Source organism: Pelobates fuscus, chromosome 1 (genome assembly GCF_036172605.1).
Source record: "Pelobates fuscus isolate aPelFus1 chromosome 1, aPelFus1.pri, whole genome shotgun sequence".
Classification (NCBI taxonomy): domain Eukaryota; kingdom Metazoa; phylum Chordata; class Amphibia; order Anura; family Pelobatidae; genus Pelobates; species Pelobates fuscus.
The window spans coordinates 13,924,503-13,952,126 of record NC_086317.1 but is presented as its reverse complement, the minus strand read 5'-3'; the positions used below and the strand labels follow the sequence as shown (position 1 = coordinate 13,952,126).

General features: G+C 44.4%; 2 long non-coding RNA genes across 2 annotated transcripts; both read left to right on the top strand.

Moving 5' to 3' along the window:
* Nucleotides 1–303: 303 nt before the first annotated feature.
* LOC134586470 (uncharacterized) lies at nt 304–15,281 on the top strand. Its single transcript, XR_010086576.1, has 5 exons — nt 304–563; nt 10,669–10,815; nt 11,594–11,673; nt 12,711–12,833; nt 15,206–15,281. It is a non-coding gene; the product is annotated as an uncharacterized LOC134586470 (long non-coding RNA).
* Nucleotides 15,282–24,120: 8,839 nt separating this feature from the next.
* On the top strand, nt 24,121–25,701 carry LOC134586462 (uncharacterized). The gene is made up of 3 exons (XR_010086574.1): nt 24,121–24,139; nt 24,769–24,831; nt 25,614–25,701. It is a non-coding gene; the product is annotated as an uncharacterized LOC134586462 (long non-coding RNA).
* The last annotated feature ends 1,923 nt before the right edge of the window (nt 25,702–27,624 follow it).

The window sequence follows — 27,624 nt, the reverse complement described above, 5'->3', positions numbered from 1 at the left end:
ATTCTTGTTTGACTGTATATTGTTGAAAACCTGAATAAAAAATTAATTCACAAAAAAAAAGTGATTTTTCTAAGATGGCTGCCTATTTATATAGCCAAACCCCTAACCCTCAAACCACTAATCCCTACATGGTTCCTCCTATGCCCGCCTCCTAGCTCTGTTAAGGCCCATTTCCCCTAAGCTGCGCTTTTGCTACATGGGGCTTCATGATGGATCCCTGAGGACAATCACTATGAACTGCTCTATTCTAAATTGTGAGCGTAGCACATTGTGAAAGAAATGTATCTACGTTTAGATCTGGTATATCCACTGTTCCACCTTCCAAAGTTTTAATACCAAAGTCAAGATAATTGGCCATATTTATTACTCTAGCACAAAGCGTCCTACACACGTGCTTACATTACCAGATATGTGCTCACGCTCGCTAGTTCAGTCAGTGCGCTGAGAATCCTAACGCCATCTGTTTACTTTCAGGGCTAGTGTGACCTGGTCAGAGACCGAGGGTTCGGATGTGACTTCTTGGTTAAAACCACGAGAAATTAAGAGACATGAGGCAATACACGGTATGTGTTACAATGATTATACACCTGGAATAAAGTGTTATGGCTTGGGTGTGTGTATCTGGGTAATTTCCCTACATATCTCCAGATATTTCCTTTATAAACAAACCCAGGAGATTGCTTGAGGGCAGCAGGGGGACGAACGGTATCTGATGTTATTAAACTGCACAGAGAGGCACTTTATGTCATATATGTGGAAGGGATGGTGCAGGGGATAATCAATGGCGAAGCGCAGGCTGTCCTTGTTCTAATCACTTTATTGCAAACACCATGTATTTTTATACCTGCTCTGCCCACGTCCTGCTTATTCCGTGATAACAACACTTGTCATTTATTTAAATTAAGTCCTGCACTCAAACTCCCACTACTCCCACGTTTGACAACATGGGTTTACTTCAGGGAGATCATGCCAAACTAATCTTATTTATTTTTTTGATTGGGTAACTAAAATAATAGATCAGGGTGGTGCAGTAGACATTGCTTACCTAGATTTCAGTAAGGCGTTTGACACTGTTGCACATAGAAGGCTTATCAATAAACTGCAATCTTTTAAGTTTGGATTCCAATATTGTTGAATGGGTAAGGCAGTGGCTAAGTGACAGGAAACAGAGGGTTGTAGTCAATGGAGTATATTCAAAGCTTGGGCTCGTCACCATTGGGGTACCTCAGGGATCTGTACTTGGACCCATTCTCTTTAATATTTTTATTAGTGATATTGCAGAAGGTCTTGATGGTAAGGTATGTCTTTTTGCTGATGATACTAAGATATGTAACAGGGTTGATGTTCCAGGAGGGATAAGTCAAATGGCTAATGATTTAGATAAACTAGAAAAATAGTTAGAGCTGTGGCAACTGACATTTAATGTGGATAAGTGCAAGATAATGCATCTTGGACGTAAAAACCCAAGGGCAGAGTACAGAATATTTGATAGAGTCCTAACCTCAACATCTGAGGAAAGGGATTTAGGGGTGATTATTTCTGATGACTTAAAGGTAGGCAGACAATGTAATAGAGCAGCAGGAAAGCTAGCAGAATGCTTGGTTGTATAGGGAGAGGTATTAGCAGTAGAAAGAGGGAAGTGCTTATCAGTGGCGTAGCGTGGGTTGTCAGCACGCGGGGCAAGGCAAGTAATTTGCGCCCCCTAACCCGTGGAGTGAGGGGGTGATTAGTGACAGAGTGAGGGAGGGAATGGGTGACACAGTTACAGAGGGAGGGGGTGACTAGTGACAGAGTGCGGCAGTGGGTGACTAGTGACAGAGGGAGGGGGTGACACAGTGACAGAGTGAGGGACATGGTGACTAGTGGCAGAGTGAGGGAGGTGGTGACTGTCACTAGTCACCCCATCCCTCCCTCTGTCACTAGTCACTCCCTCCCTAACTCTGTCACTAGTCACCCCCTCACTCTGTCACTAGTCACCCACTCCCGCACTCTGTCACTAGTCACCCCCTCCCTCTGTCACTGTGTCACCCATTCCCCCCTCACTCTGTGTCCCTCACGCTAGTCACCCCTTCCCTCCCTTACTCTGTCACTAGTCACCCCCTCCCTCCCTGTCACTAGTCACTCCCTCCTTAACTCTGTCACTAGTCATCCCCTCCCTCACTCTGTCACTAGAGTGAGTGGGTGACTAGTGACAGAGTGAGGGAGGGAATGACTAGTGACAGAGTGAGGGAGGGGGTGACTAGTGACAGAGTGAGGGAGGGGATGACTAGTGACAGAGTAAGGGAGGGAGTGGGTGACTAGTGACAGAATGAGGAAGGGGGTGACTAGTGACAGAGTGGGGGAGAGGGTGACTAGTGACAGAGTGAGGGGGTGATTAGTGACAGAGTAAGGGAGGGAATGGGTGACACAGTGACAGAGGGAGGGGGTGACTTGTGACAGAGTGCGGCAGTGCGTGACTAGTGACAGAGTGAGGGAGGTGGTGACTGTCACTAGTCACCCCATCCCTCCCTCTGTCCCTAGTCACCCACTCCCGCACTCTGTCACTAGTCACCCCCTCCCTCTGTCACTGTGTCACCCATTCCCACCCTCACTCTGTGTCCCTCACGCTAGTCACCCCTTCCCTCCCTTTCTCTGTCACTAGTCACCCCCTCCCTCCCTCTGTCACTCCCTCCTTAACTCTGTCACTAGTCATCCCCTCCCTCACTCTGTCACTAGAGTGAGTGGGTGACTAGTGACAGAGTGAGGGAGGGGATGACTAGTGACAGAGTGAGGGAGGGGGTGACACAGTGACAGAGTGAGGGAGGACGTGACACAGTGACAGAGTGAGGGAGGGGGTGACACAGTGACAGAGTGAGGGAGGACGTGACAGAGTGACAGAGTGAGGGAGGGAGTGACACAGTGACAGAGTGAGGGAGGGGGTGACACAGTGACAGAGTGAGGGAGGGGGTGACATGGTGACAGAGTGAGGGAGGGGGTGACGCAGTGACAGAGTGAGGGAGGGGGTGACATGGTGACAGAGGGAGGACGTGACTAGTGACAGAGGGAGACTAGTGACAGAGGGAGGGAGGGGTGACTAGTGACAGCGGGTGGGGGTGACACAGTGACAGAGGGAGGAAGGGGTGACTAGTGACAGAGGGCGGGTGGGGATGACATAGTGACAGAGGGAGGGAGGGGGTGACAGTTAGGGAGGGAGTAACTAGTGACAGAGGGAGGGGTGACTAGTGACAGAGGGAGGGGTGACTAGTGACAGAGGGAGGGTGACTAGTGACTGAGGTGACAAGTGACACAGAGTGAGGGGGTGACTAGTGACACAGTGAGGGAGGGTGACTAGTGACACAGTGGGGGTGACTAGTGACAGTGAAGGGGGTGACTAGTGACACAGTGAGGGGGGTGACTAGTGACACAGTGAGGGGGTAACTAGTGACAGGGGGGTGACTAGTGACACGGGGGGTGAGTAGTGACACAGGGGGGTGACTAGTGACAGGGGGGTTGACTAGTGACAGGGAGGGATGACTAGTGACAGGGAGGGATGACTAGTGACAGGGGGGGTGACTAATGACACGGGGGGTGAGTAGTGACACAGGGGGGTGAGTAGTGACACAGGGGGTGACTAGTGACACAGGGGGTGACTAGTGACAGGGGGTGACTAGTGACAGGGGGGGTGACTAGTGACAGGGGGGTGACTAGTGACGGGAGGGTGGTGACTAGTGACAGGGGGGTGAGTAGTGACACAGGGGGGGTGAGTAGTGACACAGGGGGGTGACTAGTGACACGGGGGGGTGACTAGTGACACGGGGGGGTGAGTAGTGACACAGGGGGATGACTAGTGACATGGGGGGGTGACTAGTGACACAGGGGGGTAACTAGTGACACGGGGGGTGAGTAGTGACACAGGGGGGTGACTAGTGACACAGGGAGGGGGTGACTAGTGACACAGGGGGGTGACTAGTGACACAGGGGGGTGACTAGTGACACGGGGGGTGACTAGTGACAGGGAGGGGTGACTAGTGACACGGGGGGTGACTAGTGACACGGGGGGGGGGTGACTAGTGACAGCCTCCTGTCACTAGTCACCCCCCCTGTGTCACTAGTCACCCCCCTTGTCACAGGTGGGTGACTGGTGACAGGAGGGGTGACTAGTGAAACGGGGGGTGACTAGTGACACAGGGGGGGTGAGTAGTGACAAAGGGGGGGGTGACTAGTGACAGGGGGGATGACTAGTGATGGGAGGGGGGTGACTAGTGACAGGGGGGTGAGAAGTGACACAGGGGGGGTGAGTAGTGACACAGGGGGGTGACTAGTGACATGGGGGGTGAGTAGTGACACAGGGGGTGACTAGTGACACAGGGGGGTGACTAGTGACACAGGGGGTGACTAGTTACACGGGGGGGTGACTAGTGACACAGGGGGGTGACTAGTGACACGGGGGGGTGAGTAGTGACACAGGGGTGAGTAGTGACACAGGGGAGTGACTAGTGACACAGGGAGGGGGTGACTAGTGACACAGGGGGGTGACTAGTGACACGGGGGGGTGACTAGTGACACAGGGGGGGTGACTAGTGACACAGGGGGGGTGACTAGAGACAGGGAGGGGTGACTAGTGACACAGGGGGGGGTGACTAGTGACACAGGGGGGTGACTAGTGACACAGGGGGGTGACTAGTGACACAGGGGGGGTGACTACTGACAGCCTCCTGTCACTAGTCACCCCCCCCCTGTGTCACTAGTCACCCCCCGTGTCACAGGGGGGTGACTAGTGACAGGAGGGGTGACTAGTGAAACAGGGGGGTGACTAGTGACACAGGGGGGTGAGTAGTGACACAGGGGGGGGTGAGAAGTGACAGGGAGGGGCAGGGGAGGGCTGGCAGCCTTAGGCCTGGGGGGCAAAACCAATCAAGTGGCCCATTGCGCCATCCATGCCCACCTTTTCCAACTTGTGAGCTGTGTTGGCCGCCGGGTGCCTCTGTTGTCATGGCACCCTGCGTGCCCGCCCAGCTTGCCCACCCCAACGGCTGGCCCTGCTGACACACACTGACGTTACTACTTAGACATCCCTCAATATTAATACAGACATCAGAGTAAACACCAATAAACTGTGGAAACAGAGCTGATCCCCCCAAATTTATAAAGGTTTGCTTAGAGGATTTATTCAAGATTAAATAATGCCTCCTCCTCTCTCTCCCCCATGCGCTGCTCTGTAGGCTGGGAGGAAGTGAAGAGTAATCACAGTCTCCCAGCACAACGCCACATGTGGCTGCATGGGGAACAGCTGTTTAATGTAATGCTTGCAGGACGGCCAGCTGCCGCAGAACCTCTTTGTTTCCGTCTCTGCAAAGGGCTCCAGGCACTGCTTGTTGTGAGTGTGAGCCACTGTAAATTAGGGGCAGAGGGCAGAGGGCACTTGCACTGCGGTCAAGACGGGCCTGGGCAGGAGGAGAGTGCAGTGCAATCAGTGCACTCCCCTCCTGTGGGTCACCAGTAGACTGGTGCACCTGCCCAGGATCAGAGCCGGTGCAAGGATTTTTGACGCCCTAGACAAAATATAAATTTGCTGCCCCCCCATGTGACATCACAATGCCCCACCCATATGATCTGCCATATGAACTAACGCCAGTGCTGCACAGTGTGTGTTTACATTAAAAAGCCTGCAGGGACCAGCTATAGACACCAGAACCACTTCATTAAGCTATAGTGTCCCTTTAATGTGAGGTAAATTATAGATTAGTGTCACTGATAATATACTAGATTGCCTACTTACAATTAGATGAGGATGATGATGAGCTGCAGTTTGGCTCCACTGGTCTGGTGTAGAACAGGATCTTTGGAGGCTGTTTGCAACTGTGGTCACAAAATTCAATGTTCTGGGAGAATTAGAAGCAGCTCCATTTTTTGGGGGCCTCTTACACAGCTCAAGGTCTGGGCCCCAGGGCCTGACGGTGAGTATGCCCATAAGGCCCACTCATAAGTCCACTTATATGTTCCACCCACCCATGAGTTCGCTCACAGGGAGTGGAGTGTGTAGGGGATGTGTTATGAGTTATTGTAGAGGATCTAATATGTGTGCTTATAGTATGTAGTTTATAGGGATACCAGTTGTGCAGGTGATGCAGTGTGTTTGTGTGTAGTGGAAGCAGTGTGTATTTGTGTATAAGGGATGTATTATGTGTTTCTGGTTGTGTGTAAGGGATGCATTGTGTGAATCTGTGTTTGTATGCATAAGGGATGCAAGGTGTGTGTCTGTATGTGTGTGCATTGAGTGTAAGAGATGCATTGTGTTTCTGTGTGTATGTAAGAAAAGCAGTATGTGTGTGTTTGCATTGTCTGTTTCTGTGTATGTGTGCAAAGGATGCATTGTCTTTGTGTGGGGATTGCATTGTGTGTGTGTGTGTGTGTGTGTAATGGATGCATTGTGTGTTTCTCTGTGTGTAAGGGAAGCATGTTGTGTTTCTGTGTATGTATAGGGATGCAATGTGTGTTTCTGTGTATGTATAGGGATGCATTGTGTGTGTGTGTGTGTGTCTGCGCATAGTGTGAAAGAGCTCCCTGTCTTGCCCCCTGTCCTATAGAGCTGTCCCTTCGAGCTTCTTAACCCTCCTACTTCTTCTTACTCCCCCTTCTTCTTCTTCTTCTTACACCCCCCTTCTTCTTCTTACACCCCCCTTCTTCTTCTTACACCCCCTTCTTCTTCTTACCCCCCTCTTCTTCTTCTTACTCCCCCTCCTTCTTCTTACTCCCCCTTCTTCTTCTTACTCCCCCTTCTTCTTCTTACTCCCCCCTCTTCTTCTTACTCCCCCCTCTTCTTCTTACTCCCCCCTCTTCTTCTTACTCCCCCCTCTTCTTCTTACTCCCCCCCTCTTCTTCTTACTCCCCCTTCTTCTTCTTCTTATCTCCCCTCCTTCTTACTCCCCCTCCCCCCTCTTTTTCTTATCTCCCCTCCTTCTTATTCCCCCTCTCTCTCTCTTCTTACTCCCCCTCCCCCCTCTTTTTCTTATCTCCCCTCCTTCTTACTCCCCCCTTCTTTTTCTTATCTCCCCTCCTTCTTACTCCCCCCTCCCCCTCTTCTTATTCCCCCCTCCCCCTCTTCTTATTCCCCCTCCTCCTCTTCTCCCCTCCTTCTTACTGCCCCCTCTTCTTACTCCCCCCTCCCCCTCTTGTTACTCTCCCCCCTCCCCTCCCCCTCTTCTTATTCCCCCCTCCCCTCTTCTTATTCCCCACCTCCCCTCTTACTCCTCCCGCCCCTCTTCTTATTCCCCCCTCCCCTCTTCTTATTCCCCCCTCCCCTCTTCTTATTCCCCCCCTCCCCTCTTCTTATCCCCCCTCCCCTCTTCTTATTCCCCCCTCCCCTCTTCTTATCCCCCCTCTCCCCTCTTCTTATCCCCCCTCTCCCCTCTTCTTATTCCCCCCTATCCCCTCTTCTTATTCCCCCCCTCTCCCCTCTTCTTACCCCCCCCCTCTCCCCTCTTCTTATCCCCCCCTTCTTATCCTCTCCCCCCCTCTTCTTATCCTCTCCCCCCTCTTCTTATCCTCTCCCCCCCCTCTTCTTATCCTCTCCCCTCTTCTTATTCCCCCCCACCCTCTCCCCTCTTCTTATTCCCCCCACCCTCTCCCCTCTTCTTATTCACCCCCTCCCTCCCCTCTTCTTACCCCCTCCCCTGTAGCGTGGCCGAGCTGCTTTCCGGTCCGTGGTCCCGGCCGGAGTGATGGGAAGGTGCACGCTCAGTGTGCACTTCCTGTCAGTCCGGCCGGTTACAGGAAACAGAAACTCTGCGCGGAACAGGAGTTTCTGTTTCCTGTAACCGGCCGGACTGCCAGGAAGTGCACACTCAGTGTGCACCTTCCATCACTCCGGCCGGGACCAGCTCCGGCCACGCTACAGGGGAGGGGAGGGGAGGGAGGGGAGGGAGGGGAGAAGCTGCTGCAGCCGTCTGAGCGCTCTGCTCAGGCGGCTGCAGCATTTAAAGGGCCGGCCCTCCGCGGCCGGTCCTAAAAGAATTTCGGGCGGCCTGGGGGGCAATTGCCTCCCTGCCCCCCGGCCCAGCCCGCCCCTGGGGAGGGGTGACTAGTGACGGGGGGTGACTAGTGACAGTGGGGGTGACTAGTGACAGGGAGGGGTGAGTAGTGACAGGGGGGGTGACTAGTGACAGGGAGGGGTGAGTAGTGACAGGGGGGGGGTTATTAGGGACACAGTGGGAGGGGGGGGTGATTAGTGCCTACCTTTCTCTCTGCTCCCTCTGGTCTCTCCCAGGCTGCTGCTCCTTCCCCTGCTGATCGGCTCTGTGTGAGAGCCTCTCCCATCACACAGAGCCGGCGCCGCACAGGAGAAGGAGACCTGGCAGAGTCTCCTTTGAGGATGGGGGGGGGGGGGGCGCGAGATGTTGCGCCCGGTGTGGCCGGTCCCCCCTGCACTCCCCACGCTACGCCTCTGGTGCTTATGCCATTTTACAGAACACTGGTGAGACCTCACTTGGAGTATTGTACGCAGTACTGGAGACCATATCTTCAGAAGGATATTGATACCTTAGGGAGAGTTCAGAGAAGGGCTACTAAACTGGTTCATGGATTGAAGGATAAAACCAGGAAAGGTTAAAGGATCTTAACATGTATAGCTTGGAGGAAAGACGAGACAGGGGGATATGATAGAAACATTTAAATACATAAAGGGAATCAACACAGTAAAGGAGGAGACATAGTCTTAAATTATAGGGGCAAAGGTTTAAAAATAATATCAGGTATTACTTTACTGAGAGGGTAGTGGATGCATGGGATAGCGTTCCAGCTGAAGTGGTAGAGGTTAACACAGTGAGGGAGTTTAGGCATGCATGGGTTTGGCATAAGGTTATCCTAACTATAAGATAAGGCCAGGGACTAATGAAAGTATTTAGAAAATTGGGCAGACTAGATGGGCCGAATGGTTCTTATCTGCCGTCACGTTCTATGTTTCTATGTTTCTATGTTTCTACACAACTCCTTTTTACACAGACTGATTTCTAAACACATTTATTACAGTTTAACAAGAGGACAGTCTCAAATTAGAGGGGCAAAGGTTTAAAAATAATATCAGGAAGTATTAATTTACTGAGAGGGTAGTGGATGCATGGAATAGCCATCCAGCTGAAGTGGTAGAGGTTAATACAGTGAAGGAGTTTAAGCATGCGTGGGATAGACATAAGGCTATCTTAGCTATAAGAGACTCAAAGTATTTTAGAAAATTGGGCAGACTAGATAGGCCAAATGGTTCTTATCTGCCGTCACATTCTATGTTTCTATGTTTCCTGGGCGACACCAATGACTGTAGTACACATAAGTTCCAATATGTATAAATAAAACAAACAAAAACGTTACTTTTGCACTCTCCTAAATCCCTATGCACATTTAAATAATTGCAGGTTTTAAGTATCCAATGGCCTTTCAAGTGTAAGCTTGCCTGCCAAGTCACGGCAAACCTCTTAGGCGAGTCCTACACTAACAATTCACATTGCTGTATTCAGCTAAAAGATAAAATTTCTAATGAGATAGAAAGGGGTACATTATGTGACAATGAGTTACAATGTTAGTCAATGTGTTGTCATATTTGTAATGGAGCCCTAGTCCTAGCAGGGACTCTCCTATATACTCAGGAATAAGTAGAATACTCCAATGGAACAGCCCGACACAGTAAAATAATCCAGGAATCTCCCACCTCATCTCCAGCAACTGGACGACACTCAGCTCTGAGGGTATAACTGATTTTTGTTGTCACATACACGGCTTTTATGCCATCTCCCATCCAAGGGGTTTCACAGAAAATTCAAGGGTTTCAATCCCAGGATCCTTTGTGCCTGAGAGACAATTGCCCGTGTAAACTTCTCCAATTTAATTATTTCTCAAGCACAAAAAATCCCAGAAATATCCCTAACCCCAAAAGTTCCCCAACCATACATAGGAACCCCACAAAAAGTACATTCCCTGATAGCCCTGATCTGAGTGACCAACTTCACCAACATATCCAAGAATCACTCAGATCGGTTCGGTAGAACAAGAATGGCATCGTGTGGAAGATTTGACCGGCCAGACATGAGGTGGTAGCCTGAAAATAGTTCCAGGCTGGTCTCTGTTCGTGAGGTTCCTGTGCGAACACCATACAAGGGAATCTCTTGCTTTCACAATACAAATGCTCCCCCTGTTTGGTACTTTATATCTCCCGAACGCCGTTCGTGAAATAACAGGAGGGAAAGATACGGGCAGCCATTAAAGGGAATAAGTAGTAGCTTGTAAACGTCCATTCCACTACAATATTAAAGGATAAGAATGTGGGATATAACCCATAACACGTCCTGCCTGGGGTTCTTACACCCTTATAAGAGCAGCAAGGTAACTAACTGCGCAGATTCTACCCCAAAACACACATTCCCAAAACTATTGATCCCCAAATCTTTCTGTAACAAGTTGGTTTGGTGAACACAGATCATTGTATTACTCACAGTGTTCCCTCTGTTCATGTTTCTATAAGAGGGTTAGTACTGAAACAGTTAATAGGAATCACTAGAACAACCGCAACCTCCATCTTGCATGAAGGTTTGTAAGTCAAATCTGGAGTTCTTAATATGTTTTCTATTAATGGTTTTATAACTTGTCTTCCCATAACAAAGCACTGATCATGTGAAATACATTCTCCTATCTCCGCTCTAGAACTGATTGTGACTGAAGAGTCCCACCTTCGTTCTCTCCGTGTTCTGAACTCTGGATTCTACCATAAGTTGATCAGCGAGGCATTGCTGTCTCAATATGAAGTGACGCTTGTCTTCCCTAACCTTGTGCAGCTCATTAATATCCACAGTAAGATTTGGAACATTTTTAATGTATGCAGTAAAACTGAACAAATACCTTAAAGTTAAGGTGAATGTAATTGTGACTGTACTGATTGAAGGTTAGGAACCCATTATAGAACTCTAAATATAACACCACTTATATATGAAGTGTATTTGTTACTTTTTCATCATTTTCTGCAGACCAGCAGCTCCTCAGCTGACAGTCATTTATTATTAAGCCTTGAGTAAAACTCAGTGAGCCCAAAACTGATCAAATTGGTGCCCATAGTGTGCTTTTAATAAGCTAAGAATTAAAAATTAAATTCACTAAGTGCTGGGATCCATACTTACCACAAAGGTATCCTGACTGTCCATGGTACTTGATACCATAGATTAAATAAAACAATACCAAGCCATTCAGGGGAAAATAAGAGGAATTCCTCAACTGGAGAATGGCTGGACTGTCACAACGGGGCCCCTTGCTGTCCCTAATTTTCAATATGTAACCTATATAATCTAAGTGGTCAGTCTACCTCGTCAGCCATCTGTCATAGAGATATTCAATTTATGAGCCACCAACGTATGAGTAATTAGCTCTTAATGTTAACAATCGAACATGTTATCAGTAAACTGCAGCCCACTGTGAGGATTTACACACAATGCAGACTATTGCAGCTCATAGGGCATACATCAAGCATTGAAACACACCGTGGATTGATTATCAGGAGGGCACTATAAATACTGCGCTATAGAAGATGTAAATCCTTCTCTCCTTTGATACTCACATCTCTTCTCCTTCTCCCCAGACTCCCTCCTGGAATCCATGAAGGAGGTGCTTGAAGGTGGATTTTATGTCAAACCAATAGGTGGAATCCTACTCTCCCACGTGAGTACTAAAAATCAGAAATACAGTCATACAATATCAGTTACCTATTGAGAAAAACGTAAAAATTCTTCCATGGATGGAGTATGAGTAAGGATGCCCTAGCTGTGAAATACTTCTGAAGTATTTCTTCTGGAGACATTAACAGCAACATTCCAGTAGAGATACAGTTTTCATTGATATCGTGTTACTTCTGTCAGGAAACCATTAAGGAAGAATTTATGAGAATTCCACAGAGATGTATTAGTACCCAGGGTTGAGTTGTGTGCGGCACCCGGTCATAATTTAACATTTGTGTATAACTACAACCACTGTGTGTCTCTCTCCCACCTCTTCTTCGTATTTTCTGACTCCGTCGCTCCTTCTGTTGTCTTTTTTAGCAATGTCACCCCCCATGTGTCTCCTATTCCTCATGTTGATGTCTTTTGACCCCTTTATGTCCTGTGTGTCTCTCTTCCTTTATCCCGTTACTCAGTCTGAACTCCCTCACCAGTATATGTGTCTCTTGAACTCCCTCATCACCTTGTTTGTCTCTCCTGAACTGCCTCATAGCCTTTTACATATCTCTGAGACCCCTTTTATCTCTACAACCCCCGACTACCTCTGTTCCCTCCATTAGCTGCCACCTGCATGGATTGTCTAGAGAAAAACGCAGCTTAGTGTGAGCAGGTGAGGGCAATGGGTAGAAAGGAGGGTATAATGTTAAGTCCTTGTCCCCTCCACTTATACTGCATGTTATGAACTCTGAGCAACACTGAAAGACCTTGCGGAGTAGTATGAATAGACTCCGGTACATACAATGCAGAGGCAGGAGGTGGATACTATCTGAACGCGTCTTCCAACTGTCACCCGGGGTGGACCCTGTTCCTTTGTACATTACTGGAATTCAGTAACTAATTTTATGGGAAGGATTGTTCATCAAGCAGCAGGTCCTACAGAACAAGAAGGAGCTGATAACACAAGCGCTTCTTTATTTATCTATCTCCTACGCCTTCTCTGTGTTAACATTGCACTATCTCTTGTTTGTCTGGGTTTTCTAGTTTGACAGAGCTTCTGATGACATAGTGAAGGAAACAGTGAAGTTTTGCTGTAACCAGATCTCTGCGCTGGAACTGATTAAGAGCAAAAAGCGCAAGGACACCAGGTTCAGGAGATTCATGCAGGTACTACGCCAACCACCAGATAGAGGGATCCTCATATGTTTTACATTACGCCTTCCCTCTTTTCATACAGGACTTGGACCTGATAGTTTCCATCCATTGTTAAGTCAGTGATACATAGTGCTATAGGATTACAATGTAACATGTCACTGTTCCCCCAGCCAGGGCCGTCTATAATATGATTAGGAACCTTGGCAATTCATTTTCTTGGGCCCCCTGGGCCCTGCCCCTCCCACCGCCTCATCCCTCAATTACGCCCAACCCGCAATCACACTGACAGACGTACTGGCACATACACACACAGACAGACATTAAAACATTCACTGACACACACAGTCACTAACACACAAATATATACTGGCAGACATACTGACACACACACAGACATACATACATACATACACAGACACATACACTAACAGATATACTGACACACACAAACACATACGCTGACAGATATACTGACACACACAGACACATACACTGACAGACGCATTGACACACACACACACAGGCATACTGATATACACACAGACAGACGTACTGGCAGATACACACAGACAGACATTAAAACATTCACAGATACATACTGACACACACATAGACTGACACACAAATATATCCTGGCATACATACTGAAACACACACACACACAGACATACATACAAACACACACAGACACATGCACTGACAGACATACTGACACACACACAGGCCTACTGACACACATACACACACACAGACATACTTACATACACACACACAGACATACTGACACACACACTGACATACTGACACACAGACATACATACACACACACACAGACATACGTACTGGCCCATACACACAGACCGACATTAAAACATTCACAGATACATACAATGTAACATGTCACTGTTCCCCAACTTCAGCAGACGGTACCAGTAAATGTCCCCCAGCCAGGGCCGTCTATAATATGATAAGGAACCTTGGCAATTCATTTTCTTGGGCCCCCTGGGCCCTGCCCCTCCCACCGCCTCATCCCTCAATTACGCCCAACCCGCAATCACACTGACAGACGTACTGGCACATACACACACAGACAGACATTAAAACATTCACTGACACACACATACACTGACACACAAATATATCCTGGCAGACATACTGACACACACACAGAGACATACTGACACACACACAGACATGCTGACACACACACACATACACTGACAGACATACTGACACACACATACACACACACAGAGACATACTGACACGCACACACAGGAATGCTGACACACACAGACATATTGACACACACACACATACATACACACAAACACACATACATACTGACACACAGACATACTGACCCCCCCCACACACACACACACACACACACACACACACACACACACACACACAGACATACTGACATACACACACACAGACATACTAACACACAGACATACTGACACACACAGACACACACACAGACATACTGACACACACACACACACACAGACATACTGACATACACACACACACACACACACAGACCTACTGACATACATTTAGCCACCCTCCAGGTTCTTACCTTTTCCTGGAGGGTGGTTTCCCTGGTCCAGTGGCAGGCTGAGGCAGATGGGAGTTCTCCTCTGGAACTCCCCTCCTCCATGCCTTCCTCCTCCCGCGCGGCTATTATCTCCGGTGGGAGGCCTTCCAGCCGGCTGCAGAACAGGAAGGGGCCCGGTCGCCCCTGCTCACACATGCTCCCCAGGTGGCCCTTAGTCCATGGGCCACCCGGGGAGCCTCCTCAGTGTGCGGGAGCCGCACCGCCCTGCGCAAATCGCGGGGCCCACAGAGCAGCTGCCCCATTTGCCCTGCGTTAAAGATGGCCCTGCTTTGTCATTTCAGTGGAGTTTTATTCAGCCATCAAATCTATACCTTGATTCATTTTGACACATTTGGGTGCCTTCATCGAGCTACAAGGGTTTGACTGCTGAATAAAACTCGTCTGAGATCACAGCAGAGTGATGAGGAATATTTACTGAGATTAGAAAATATGGACATTTATTGAATATAAACATTCTTTCAGTGTCATAAACCAGCTTAAAAATAAATAGCAACAAAAGTCAAATGTAATAAAATAACATGTACATACTGCTAAGAGCATTTAAAATGATATATTTTCTTAGTTTGCTGCGATATGTTTATGTTTATGCATATTTCTTACATTTCTTTACTTATCTCACCTTTAATTAGGTCTCACCTTCTTCATAAGCCGTATCAATCATTGATTATCTACGGCTGTGTTGTAATTGCACGATTTTCAGATTTTTCTTCCTTTTCCTTTTCTTGTTCATCTGTTCTTTGTCGTCCATTAAACCCAGAATGCAGAGAGTGACCCTGCCTGCAGCCCCCAACTGCTTAAAGACCTGATTAAGTGTGAGATGCAGCGTGTTACCCAGTATCCTCTGCTTCTAGAGAATATCATTAAACACACAGAAGGTGAGTCCATCTATCGTCTACTAACTTTCAGTCACGTTCACGTTGCTCTAATAAAACATCAGCAACATCTTTCTATTAGTTAGATATTAACCATTGCTCACATTTGTATTATTATTATTTTATAAAGTGCCAATAAATTCCGCAGTGCTGTAAATATTATCCCCTATATTGTCCATGGCCTTCCCGTAATAGCTCTCGTAGGACCTTCGTTATGGGTTTAACCATCTCTAGGGTACAGATTTATAATAATGACCAGTGTAAAGATAATATATATAACCCAGAATCTTTACGTTATACAAATCTGACAGATTCTATAAATTATCTTCTTACAGCTGGATCAGAGGAGATTGAACACCTGAATTTCTGCCTGGAACAATTCCGCTCTCTACGAAAAGATGTAGAGGCATCGATGACCAGGACTGATAATCAACAAACCCTGGCACAGATTCAGAAACATCTGGATACAACGTCTCTAAAAAAGAGCAAACACCCCACGGCAGCAGAATTTGCAGTAAGCCTGGGGGTATTATACTCCATAATTCGAAGAGGCAGGTTGTCAAATATTAACCCAGGGGACAAACTAGTGTAGACAGTGTGTGGAAATATTCCATCCAGAGCGCACGTCCTGTAAGAGTGTCATAGCGCCTCTAGTGTTTATAACTGGAATTGCACAATATATATATATTTGTGTAAGGGGCAAATAGCCGTATATGGAGTAAGGATCCAGCATAAGCGTAGGATAGTATAAAGGGAGCAAGTCGGTTGTGGTGTGCCGAGACCGACGATACAGTAGGCCGGTAAATAAAGAGGGCCCACCAAGGAGTAAGAAAGTAAAGTAAAGGGAAAGAAAAAAGAAAGTATTGAAATGATGAGTGGGTGGGAGGGTCATTCTGATGCTGACCTCAAGCAATATGAGTCAGGTAAGGGGTGTCCCTTATATAGGGGAGTTTATTCATTTAAGCCCCTCCCACAAATACAGGCCAAACGGCCTTAATACTTGTGTAAGGGGCAAATAGCCGTATATGGAGTAAGGATCCAGCATAAGTGTAGGATAGTATAAAGGGAGCAAGTCGGTTGTGGTGTGTCGAGACCGACGATACGGTAGGCCTGTAAATAAAGAGGGCAAAAATTAATAATCAAAGATTTAATACAGTCAACAAATATATACAAATTAACCGGACATTTCCTTAAATGCATTACAGTATTTAATTCCTGGAAGGATTTTGAAGGTAGGAATCTAGGACCGCAAGTGGACACCATTTGTTGTGGGTAGGATAGTATGTTATCTCTACTGTTGGTGTGTGTTGACTCGTTTCGGAATGTGGTAGAGCCAATAGGTAATGATATATGTGTTAACGTACGTGGGATCGTTGAAGACAATGATCTGTCTGAGTGGTGGTGATGGTAGTGGATTCTGTGGCCTGAGAAAGGCATAAAAGGCAGTGTGCATGGCTGGTAATGGCCGACTTGGTAGTATAATTGAATGGTTGTAGATCTAATAGGTCCGATAAGGATGGAAAAGTTGGATGGCTATTGGTAATCTCTGAGAGGAACGTGGGGGAATGGATTCCTGAAAACCTCTGAGTATATTCTTGTCTGGTATGATAGCATGAAGTTATGGTAGTTTTGGCCATAGGCTATCCTGTGTTGTTGAATGCCTGTAAAATATATAATTAATGGTGTGTGAGATAGTTTAAGGTGGCAAAAAGAAGCAAAACCTAGGAGAAATATTATGACACAGGTTGAGCTATGTCGTGAACCAATGAGGTTCTTTAAGCTAGGTGAAAAGCTGTGTTATGCGTTCTACAAGTATGGGATGAAAGTGCTAGGTGGGATAGTGCATGCTATGCTGCATGAGTATGTCTAATCCACGATTTTGTCTCTGGAACGAAAGAATGGCCGTGACTGTATGGGCGGCTGTAGGAAGCGTATGATGAACATGTCTGGAATATAAATGAGACAATTGTTGGCAGGGTATAAGTATACCCCCGCCTGGTACATGAAAGTTAAAGAAATGTGATAAGTGGCCAACCAAGTGAGTTCCCCAGAAATATCATGACCTTATGGATGATGAGTGGCGTTTGTTGATGATATGACATGTGCTGAGTTGTCTGAGTAACAACGGATTGATGACCCTGACCATGATTTACCCCATGCCACAGCAGCTGCTACAATGGGGTAGATCCCCCAAAGGGGCTGAGGTGGTGGAAAAATTTCCAAACCTGGATGCCATGGCCAACAGCTCCAAAGCAATCGTTCCCGGTAGATCACTGCCAAACCCGTGGTAGACGCCGCATGGTCTGACCATCTGGTTGGAGAAGTGTCAGACAATCCTGGAAGGAACATGCTTTTACCATGCCAAGTGGTTAAGAAATACCTATTGGGCCCTAGAACCCTAATTGCCAGTTTGCTATTACTATTCCAGGGAAGGTAAGAGATTGATAACTACGTGAGCAGGTGTATGTACCTGGTAGTATGGTATTGAACCTGCCAATCCGTATAGGTTTTTTGTAGTAACTGTAACCTGAATGGATAAAACCGTATGGCATAAGGAAATATGGCATCGACCAAGCTTATCTTAATACGTACAGTATATGTGAAAAGTAAAGTGCCGTGATGTGTAAATATTAAACATCGTAGCCATACTGGTTAAATATGCATCAATCTTAACCCATTAAGTGCCGTACGTAGAAGTGAAAAAGTGATCTGTCCCCACCTTGTATGTTGTATGTCCCCTTGCTAGGGGAAAGTCTGTTGTGTGAGCAGCGTGCTGTGAAAAATGTATGTGAACTATATTACCAGTTACGTATATACAGATGCATCTGCTACTGTGTAATAATATATGTATTTATACCAGATGTTGATATACTACTTGCTATGTGAATTGTTTTATGTCTTATTGAATGGTAGCTGGAGATCTGCCAGGTGCCCTATAGGTGGCAGTGTAGTTGGATACTGATTGGTATGTGAAATGTTGTTTGTCTGTTGACCTATAGGGGTCAGTGTTTTGGTGTTTGTAAAACCCCATGAAAATTGTCAATGTACTTGACAGACCTGTAGGTGGCAGTGTTGATAGAACCACTGTTGGTCTTGATGTGAAGTGTAAATTATTGTGAATTAAACATGAAGTTGAGCCCGTGCTGGAGTTTAATTTATGGTTTACGGTTATTTTTAAAACAATCTTATGTGTAATTTATATTGGCTGGTAAATTGTATATGACATGTGAAGACAGTTTTGCTGTTGACCAGTAGGGGTCAGAAATGCTGATTGTAATCCAAATGCAAGGTTAACGTGAGATTTTGAGAGTGACCTGTAGGGGTCAGTGTGGTTTATGTGAAACATTGTTTGTGAGCTATGCTCCAGAATTATAGCTGTATGACAGGGAAATGAACAGTGCCCGTTGGACAATATACAATATGTGAACATAATAGCTTAAAGGACCACTCTAGGCACCCAGACCACTTCAGCTTAATGAAGTGGTCTGGGTGCCAGGTCCTTCTAGGGTTAACCCATTTTTTCAGAAACATAGCAGTTTCAGAGAAACTGCTATGTTTATGAATGGGTTAAGCCTTCCCCCTATGTCCTCTAGTGGCTGTCTCATTGACAGCCGCTAGAGGCGCGTGCGTGCTTCTCACTGTGATTTTCACAGTGAGAGCACGCCAGCGTCCATAGGAAAGCATTGTGAATGCTTTCCTATGTGACCGGCTGAATGCGCGCGCAGCTCTTGCCGCGCGTGCGCATTCAGCCGACGGGGAGGAGAAGAGGAGGATCGGAGGAGGAGAGCAGGAGGAGATCTCTCCGCCCAGCGCTGGAAAAAGGTACGTTTTTACCCCTTTCCCCTTTCCAGAGCCGGGCGGGAGGGGGTCCCTGAGGGTGGGGGCACCCTCAGGGCACTCTAGTGCCAGGAAAACGAGTATGCTTTCCTGGCACTAGAGTGGTCCTTTAATAACAGTCATTGTAACAAACCAAAGTTCTGTTCGTTGGTTCGTAAACGCACAAAACGTGTGTGTAGTACAATCGTAAATGCATGAACTAGTTCCCGTTTGGTAGAAAATTGCACGAACCGTGAGCCTGGTATGTCAGGGAAACGAAACGAGCAGTGAGATTGGAAATGCACGCACAGAATTGCCTAGTATGTTTAGGCAATTGAAACAGAATGTGTTCCCGTTCGGGAGTATGCTAATGCTCGACATGAGCCAGTGACAGATATAAACAAGTGAGTTTAAATGAATGATATGCATGAACATGCAATGGTTTAGAACAGACTTAGACAAAATGCAGCCGTAAAGTGAGGACCTGACCCGTGCATGGTGCCGTGGGACTGATGCCTGGCGTAACAGGTAGGTCGACTTATGGTTTGAGAGTCACTTGGACACCATCCACGGCGATGGATTGAAGAAAGAAGGTGGTAGGCCAGAGAAGCCTGTGGCTGGATTCCTGACACAGCTCAGCTTAGAAAACCTCATGGAGTAATCAGGTAAAATGGCGTCTGGATGACCCGGAAGTGGAAATCATTCTGATGCTGACCTCAAGCGATATGAGTCAGGGAAGGGGTGTCCCTTATATAGGGGAGTGAATTAATTTAAGCCCCTCCCACAAATACAGGCCAAATGGCCTTAATACATATAATATATATCTTTATCAGTAAATCAGTAACACAGTCAATTTCTTCTCATATCCACAGGACTTGGACCTCACTAAAAAACGTTTGCTCCATGCAGGGCTTCTTAAATGGAAGAGAGCAAACAACAAGACAACTGGTATGTACAAAGATTGAGAGACAAATCTCCCTGTGCAACATTAACACCATATAGGAGAAAGTCTATAGGAAATGGTTTCTCACTGATTATAGACAGTAATAGTGCAGTTTTACAGAATCCAGTCATAAAATCGTGGAGGAACAGGGAAAACCTGGGAAAATATTCCATTCTATAATAGCGTGGATACAGCACAATACAACTTAATCTCCTGTCCAGTCCGCTAATACACTTATTATATGTAATGAGGAGTTAACCTTATCTCATAGCCCCCTAAATCCCAAATTCTCATAACTCGGAAACAGAACCAACCCAAAGCCCCCTCTAAACTGCCTTTTATCCTAACCTAATCCTAATTGCTTTCCAAGCTTTACCTTACATTAGCGGCACTGTTATAAATGGGGACATTGTAAGAGGAGGTGTGATAATAGTGTGTTCTTATGAACTTATTAATCTCTCTGCATCGCCATAGCGACGCCAGCTTTATTACTGGCCATTTCAACAATAATATTTTAAATACACAGGACCAAGTTAGAGATATTATTCAAAGAAACGACAGCACAGCCTACATCTGTTAATTAAACAAATATATTCTGTGTTACGATATATTTGGAAAAAATATATATTTTTACCAGACAAAGACGAGAAGGCCTTTTGATGAAAGAGATTGGAGTGACATTCAGCATGGTATTAATCACTATAGTCACAGAATTTATCACATAGACACAGAATTTAGCATTTGCTTTTTGTTTCAATTCACTACAACTCAGGGTTTTGTAAATAAACATTTATACGTATTGCAACAAAACCAGAGAATATGAGAACTCACAGAAACCTAGCTTGCGTTTTGGTTAGTCCCCGCTCAGGGTTAAAACTAATTCCATTTGCATATCAGACGGTTCTTTGTCAGCGAGGTGTAGCTGATACCCCACTAAGCACAGTGAGCAGGGGGTCCATGTCTGGATTAATCTTTTAACGTAGGGAAGCCGACGTTTATTTGGTGTTTATCTTGGCTTCCTGCTATCATTGTTTTAACTCAGAACTCATTGTTTCTTGCAGAGGTACAAGCTCTACTTTTAGATAATCTGCTTGTCCTGCTGCGGAAAAAGAGAAACAAGATGGTTCTTAAATTTAAAGAAGAAAGGGATCCCAACACCAAGACAAAGAAAGTGTTCAGTCCTATCATCAAGCTGAACAATATGTTAGTCCGCACTGTGGCAACAGGTAACCCGTCACTCTCTCCTGGAATGGGGTCAAATCTGTGAATAGCTCGTTTGACCAGGGTCCTCAGCAACCTATTGTTCCTGAAACATTTTGTAATTTTCGAATTTATTGTTAAATTTCCCCCTATTATAATATTGTAAAGCGCTGATGAAAAAGTTGATGAAAAATAAACGCCAATAATAATAAAATAGAAGTAATAAATGGGATGATACAATGACTGTGATTGTAACGCTTTCTGTATTTGATGATAGAAATCTATATTTATATTAAGAGATGCTGGGGAATAACAGGGAATGAAATCTTTAACGGACATCTAAAATGTATATTACCTCGGAGTAAATAAATACTATACGATTCATTTAAAACCAAATAACTGAAATCTGTAATAAAATACATATAGAAACATTATAATGGCAGTAATACGATATTATACATATAATGATAACAAACAGAATGCATACTATCAGCACTCACAATCCACACGGCATAGGAGACTTTCATGCTCAGTGTTTCTATTTGACCGTTCAATCCGCTAATTTAATTCTTCTCCTGGAATCCTGTGTTTATTCCTACAGATCCGGAATCATTCTTTGTCATGGATACGTCGGAGTCACCCCAGCTGTACAAATTCACCACAACCTCGACCTCCGAGAAAAATAAGTACGAATGACCGGCAATCCCTTTTATCATTTAATAATCTAAATTGATTGTTTAAAGGCTCTATTGCTGTCATTGGGTTTATATCTAATATCGTATATACCAATATATATATAATATCCCAATAATATCTGTAGTTCATAATCCTACATTGAGCAGACAGCAGATAGTGAATATATAGAAATATGCGATCTCACAGATATTTATTATCTTTTTCAAACAGTTGGATTCAGATGCTGAAAGCAGCAAAGAAAGAGGTGATTGATAAAATTCGTCTGGTGGAAGAAGAAATGAAAGATCAAATGTCCGATGTCGCAGTAATTTCCCCTGACAGGTGAGCTAATGAAGCGGGACGGGGGTGGGGGGGCTATTACTGTAACAGATTAAAGTTATAGTTCTTGTTTATGGGAAAATGGAAAAGGACCCTTAAAGTAGAAAAAGAAAGGATCCCTAAAGAGACACCATAGTCACCAGAGCAACTTTAGCTTAATAAAGCAATATAGCTGTATAGATCATGGTCACACTCTAAATTTGTTCATCAAAACGTTATTGCTATTGGCATTCTTTATTAGCAGCATGTCTGTTATTAGCCTAATATATTCCTGTGTTTATGTTATCCTCTCTCCAGTGATTTTGGTTCTCTCTCCCCCTCTTTCTGCGTTTAAATCTCTTTAACACTGTATTTTTATATTGCAGCAAAATCAGACTCAGCACAGAGCGCCGTCAAAATGTACTCCTTGACTTTTTGAAAATCTGCAGGTAATGAGATAAGAAACTAATTGCTTTGTATCTATACTCTGGATTTCCATCTATTGCATGTACTATGTAAAGAGTTAATAACACCATGTGACTCACCCCCTTCAGTTTAAACCATTTGTTCTGCATCTCACTAACCAATTCTTCACCCACCAGCTCACTCACCATCTTTCCCAGATTGCTTGCAGATTGTTGCACAGCTTTGTATAATGTTAGATAAGAAAAGACAATACTCTCCTTTAACTAAACTCATCTCATCATTACGCCCACCTGTCCACACTCTCTCCATTCAGCCTGCCATGTCTCCTACAGCATTCTGCAGGTCCCTACTCTCTGAGCAAGGGTTCCTCCTGACGTCTTGTGAACCTAGTGTTTTGTATCTTTTCTATACTTTACTTACTGTATACTCATTGTCTTCTATTGTCTCCACAATTAGTGCACATTGAATCTAATTTATATTTTCTCCATACTCACTGTGTACGGTATACTGATTGTAAACCAGTAATCCTTATAATGGTAAAATCACGGATACATTTCTCTTACTTCACAATAGTATTCCTCCCCACAACCTCTTGCCTCAATATATATTTCCCCTCTAGATTGTAAGCTCACAGGCAGAGCTCTTCTTTTGTTTTACTGTCTAGTTATGTATCCCCTGTTTGTAGAATTACCAACGCCCCTTTATGTAATATAGAAAGCACTCTGGATTAGAGCGCTATAGAAGAACTGTTAAATAAATAAATAGAAATGTATGATCTCACAGATATTATCTTCTTTAAACAGCTGTATGAAGCAGCCAGAAGAAAGAGTGGTGATTAATGAACCATTTTGCGAGACAGAAATACAATTTAAAACACATGATGACCTAGTAATTCCCCCTGACAGGTGAGATGTTAGTGAAGCTGATAAAAGTTAGTGAAGGAAACATCTGAGTGCTTCATAGTGTCAATGCTGGGCCATTTCTCTCTATGGGATTCTATAGAGTGAATCTCGATATATAGAATTATAACGGAATTATAATCTGCTATAATCTTCTTGCAAACAGCTGCATTGGGAAGGTGGAAGAACCGGTATACGAGGTGATTGGTGAACCATATGGGGACGAGAAAATGAAAGATCAAACACCCGATGTTACAGTAATTTCCCCTGACAGGTGAGATATTAGTGAAGCTGATAAAAGTTAGTGAAGGAAACATCTCAATGCTTCACAGTGTCAATGCTGGACCATTTCTCTCTATGGGATTCTATAGAGTGAATCTCGATATATAGAATTATAACGGAATTATAATCTGCTATAATCTTCTTGCAAACAGCTGCATTGGGAAGGTGGAAGAACCGGTATACGAGGTGATTGGTGAACCATATGGGGACGAGAAAATGAAAGATCAAATACCCGATGTTACAGTAATTCCCCCTGACAGGTGAGATGTTAGTGAAGCTGATGAGTTAGTGAAGGAAACATCTGAGTGCTTCATAGTGTCAATGCTGGGCCATTTCTCTTTATGGGATTCTATAGAGTGAATCTCGATATATAGAATTATAACAGAATTATAATCTGCTCTAATCTTCTTGCAAACAGCTGTATTGAGAAGGTGGAAGAACCGGTATACGAGGTGATTGGTGAACCATATGGGGACGAGAAAATAAAAGATCAAATACCCGACGTTACAGTAATTTCCCCTGACAGGTGAGCTAATGAAGCGGGACGGCGGTGGGGGGGCTATTACTGTAACAGATTAAAGTTATAGTTCTTGTTTATGGGAAAATGGAAAAGGACCCTTAAAGTAGAAAAAGAAAGGATCCCTAAAGGGACACCATAGTCACCAGAGCAACTTTAGCTTAATAAAGCAATATAGCTGTATAGATCATGGTCACACTCTAAATTTGTTCATCAAAACGTTATTGCTATTGGCATTCTTTATTAGCAGCATGTCTGTTATTAGCCTAATATATTCCTGTGTTTATGTTATCCTCTCTCCAGTGATTTTGGTTCTCTCTCCCCCTCCTTCCTGCGTTTAAGTCTCTATAACACTGTATTTTTATATTGCAGCAAAATCAGACTCTGCAAAGAGTGCCGTCGGAATGTACTCCGTGACTTTTTAAACATCTGCAGGTAATTAGATAAGAAACTAATTGCTTTGTATCTATACTCTGGATTTCCATCTATTGCATGTACTATGTAAAGAGTTAATAACACCATGTGACTCACCCCCCTTCAGTTTAACCCATTTGTTCTGCATCTCACTAACCAATTTTTCACCCACCAGCTCACTCACCATCTTTCCCAGATTGCTTGCAGATTGTTGCACAGCTTTGTATAATGTTAAATAAGAAAAGACAATACTCTCCTTTAACTAAACTCATCTCATCATTACGCCCACCTGTCCACACTCTCTCCATTCAGCCTGCCATGTCTCCTACAGCATTCTGCAGGTCCCTACTCTCTGAGCAAGGGTTCCTCCTGACGTCTTGTGAACCTAGTGTTTTGTATCTTTTCTATACTTTACTTACTGTATACTCATTGTCTTCTATTGTCTCCACAGTTAGTGCACATTGAATCTAATTTATATATTTTCTCCATACTCACTGTGTACGGTATACTGATTGTAAACCAGTAATCCTTATAATGGTAAAATCACGGATACATTTCTCTTACTTCACAATAGTTTTCCTCCCCACAACCTCTTGCCTCAATATATATTCCCCCTCTAGATTGTAAGCTCACAGGCAGAGCTCTTCTTTTGTTTTACTGTCTAGTTATGTGTCCCCTGTTTGTAGAATTACCAACGCCCCTTTATGTAATATAGAAAGCACTCTGGATTAGAGCGCTATAGAAGAACTGTTAAATAAATAGAAATGTATGATCTCACAGATATTATAATCTTCTTCAAACAGCTGTGTGGAGGAGCCAGAAGAAAGAGTGGCGATTTATGAACCATTTTGCAAGACAGAAATAAAATGTTAAGCACATGATGACCTAGTAATTCCCTCTGACAGGTGAGATGTTAATGAAACTTGGGGATCAGTAATTACTGTAACGGACTTAAGGTATAGTTCTTCTTTATGGATATAAAAAGAAAGGACCCTTAAAGTTGGGGAAGCAGCAAAAAAACAAGCGGCGTCCTCCGGTGGTTGCGTGATGACGTAGGAGGAGGAGATGGGGCACGCACGCATCCAGAGGTGGAGAGACGGAGCCCGGTCGGGAGAATGACTGCGAGTTTAACCGCGGCACAATAAGGTTTGCGCCAAGCTGATATCGATATGAACGGATGGTCCTAAGTGGGAATAAAGCAGTGCTAGACGACCAAGCTTTAAGTCCTGTCAAGAAAAAAGAAAAATGAACTATCAAATGCAAAGATCCTCCTAACAAGCCGATACACGCTGCCATAAGCTAAGTAAACTTCAACAGTTTTTTTTTTTTTTTTTCTCGTTTGGAGTATAATATCTGGCCATAAAAACAGAAATTGAAAGAGACTGTTTGATGGTCGTACTAGAAAAAAAGTAAAAGAGAAAAAGCAAAATTGGGATAGATAAAGAAAGAAAGAGAAATTGAAATATTAAGGAAATCAGAAACCACAAAGAAAAAGAAAGAGTGAACAGGGGATAAGCAAAGGAGGAAAGGCAGGAAATAAGCAAAATAGTAAAGGAGACTGCTTTCAATTAGTATATAACAACACTGTAACTTGGGCTTATTCCGCTCCTCTGCTCTTTTTTTATGTGGTTTTTTTTTTCGTGTGGTTATTTCCTTTTTTTCTATACGTTATAAGCATAATAAAGATGTTTCCCTAAAGCTAAAGAATTGAAAACTTGTAGCAGTAACAAGCGACACCTGCAGAAGGAAAACAGATTTTGTATCATATCACATAAAGCCTGAAAAAAAAAAGGAAAAAGGAAAATTAGAATTAAAAAAAAGAAAAACATAAAAACAGGCGGAGCTCTTATAAAATAACAAGACAGACATTTATTCAGAAATATCAAGTAAGAAAATACAAAGGAAAAGGGTGCGAGAAAAATAAAGAAAGATTATTGTCCTCAACTCAATTGACATAGTTAAGGAAAAACCCCTAAGATCGCAATACCCCTGAGAGCAAAAGCTTTCGAGCAATTAAGTAAGGGGTTAGAGATATAAGGAAAGGAGAAGCCAAAAAAAGGGGGGGGGGGGGCAGATGTACTAAATACATATTTACAAGTCTCCTACCTTTAAGTTCTCTCAATTGAAAAGTCAAAAAAAATTCAGCATCTTCGTGCAAGAAGTAAGGCTCAGTCGCACTACAGACCATGTCATCTAAATCCATAGAGAAGGTGTCTGCTAAAAAAGAAAGAAGGATCAAAAATCTGAAAAAGAACCATCAAGTTTTTTTCTACCAGTGCATAAAGCGACTAGAGAAAAAAAACGAGAAAATGTGTCCCTCTCCTCGTCAACATGTGAAGAGTCCGTGCAAAGCTCTTCCAGCCAAACGGGAAACGACATCACGGCAGGCTTTTTGAAACAGTGCCTGGAAGAACAATTGGTAGCAATAACTGTTGAATTAAATTATAATTCTGCAGATATTAAAAAATCAGCTAATGGAAATAACGGAAAAATTTAAATTAAATGAAGAAAAAAATCACATCTCTAGAATTTGAAGGAAGTGTACTTAAAGAGCAAAATGAACAATTAAATATCCAACTAAGGCAAATGGAAGGAAAAATAGGGGATCTTGAGGATCGCACATAAATTATTAAATTATTATAAATATAATTTTTGGTCATCATATAGTACAGGCAAAAATTGCCCCTTCCCAATAATTTCTTGGTACACTACTCTCCAATTCCTTGTCAATTTCCACTAGGGGTTACCCCCCTGCTCTTAGTGTACCTTGTTAGGCTGTATTTAGTTAGATTCTTTAAAATATTTGAATATGAT